The sequence below is a fragment of the Corvus brachyrhynchos genome, unplaced genomic scaffold, assembly GCF_000691975.1.
Source record: "Corvus brachyrhynchos isolate BGI_N302 unplaced genomic scaffold, ASM69197v1 scaffold21, whole genome shotgun sequence".
Classification (NCBI taxonomy): Eukaryota; Metazoa; Chordata; class Aves; order Passeriformes; family Corvidae; genus Corvus; species Corvus brachyrhynchos.
The window spans coordinates 6,458,427-6,460,387 of record NW_008236924.1 but is presented as its reverse complement, the minus strand read 5'-3'; the positions used below and the strand labels follow the sequence as shown (position 1 = coordinate 6,460,387).

Genomic DNA, 1,961 nt, shown 5'->3' with positions numbered 1-1,961 from the left:
AGGTCTCTTGAAATGTAATTAGAGAAAATACACAACCACTCACTGGCTCCTTCCCTCTGAGCTCTGCAGCAGCCTCTGCACAGGTGAGTGTTTCTACTCTGAGCTGCTGGAATCTGCCCAGAAATACCCAGAGCCAGGACCAGAATCTGCCTTTGCATCTCCAGAATAAATGAGAGGCTTTTCCTACAGCCCATTGTTGGAGAGCATCACTGCACAGAGCCCATTTATTACAGCAGCTGAACACAACAATGGGCTCTGGTTACAAAAACCCCAAACTGTGAAGGTGTAGCTCCACAAATCCGACTGGAGCAGGGCTCACATCCAGCTCTCCTCGTGTCCTGAGCCCACAGTTTATGGTTGGTGCTGCAGCACCAGTGCCTGGGGAGTTTTTGTGATTTAGACAAGCAGCCAAATCAAATCCACCTCCCCAGGTGCCAGCACCAGGCTGCTGTTTGATGTCTGCTTCTACTGCCCTGGATCTAAAAATACGCTTGATTTCGCTGAGAATCACTGCCCTCAGTGCTCCACTCACACTGAGGTGTGCCAGCACAGGGCACAAGGGGCTGCTGAGGCCCCCCCCCCCCCCCCCCAGCCACAAAGCACTTCTGAGAATTTCTGTCTCATTTGCTGCAGCTGCAATAAAAAAATAAATAAAAACCCACGTTGCCCTTCTCAAAAACACTCCTTTTGAGTCATTGGGAGGAGGCTTAGAGCGTTTGCAAAGCTCTGAGTAAATGAATGTGCAGCACTGTTTTCAGACTGGGACTGCAGGACTTTTTCTTAAAAGCCGCAGCATTTAACAGAATCTTCTATCATCAGAATATCCAGAATGTTTCACTTTAAAAAATAAATTCGTGGCCATTGATAGCAAGTACAAGGAGGAGAGTTGGAGCAGCAATTGAGGAATGACCTGTCCAGGGTGAGCTCATGGAATGGGCCACTCCAGTGGCTCTAACACCTGAGCATTCAGAGCTCTGCAGCTCTGCTTGTATGAGATACCAGCAATATTTTGCTAGAGAAAAAACTACATTTGAAAGCCTGCAATATTTAGAAATCTCTCCATGGAATATAAACAAAGAACTGCTGATCCAATACTTGTGGCGCTGGTGAGAGACAGAATTGCTCAGTTTGGGTAGATGAAATCACAAACCGCTCCGAAGGGCAGAATTGCTCAACACCACTGGAAATAAACCTGCAGCAAGACGAGAGCTGCAGCTGCCTCCAGCCTTTCTCTAAGGAAACCTTCCCAGTTTGAAGCAGTTGTTGTTTTGCACTCCCATAGCCCCTTCCAGTGGAGTTCCACAAAGCTGAGTGCCAAGATTCAGCATTCCCAATTATTTTGGTCATTTGACAGCAGGCAAAGATCCATGTGCAAAATGAGATGATTATCTAAAAATACACCCAAACCAAGAACAGCACGAAAATTAACACAGTCAATTGCCAGGCTTGCTGCTCTTTTTAGAGTTTAGCTCTGGAACAATTTCCCCCCAGTTTTTAGCAGTTTTTCTCGGAAGCTCTCAAGTCCCAGGCTGGTGCAGCAGCCCCAGTGTGACTCACGATGACAGTGCTCCTTATTGTACAGGAATAAACACAAGGAGAAAAAAGGGACTGTTCACTCCAACTGGAAAAAACCCAAGGGCAATGACATGGATTTTGTGTGTGAGGAGGTCAAGGAAGGTGATTTTTGCTCTCTGCTCAGCACCTGAGAGATGCATTTGGAGAACGCTCTGTTTTGGTGTGTCCCCTACTGCAAAAAAACCCAAACCAAACAAGCTCCCTCCTACAACAACAACAAGATATTGACTTCCCAGAGGGAGTCATGGGGAGGCCTAAAAGGATGCACCAGAAAGGCCTCTGACATTCCCACCCCCCTAGTTTTCATTATTAAATTACAAATGGCAGCATCATTCTGCTCATTTGGAGTCAAACCTGAGACACAGAGATCCAAAGGGATTCCCACC

General features: G+C 46.8%; 1 protein-coding gene across 1 annotated transcript in view; it reads right to left on the bottom strand.

The window, feature by feature from the left end:
- Positions 1–1,961, bottom strand: part of TTC1 (tetratricopeptide repeat domain 1) — a 19,774-nt gene that overhangs the window by 15,975 nt on the left and 1,838 nt on the right. The gene's annotated exons all lie outside the window — the stretch shown is intronic.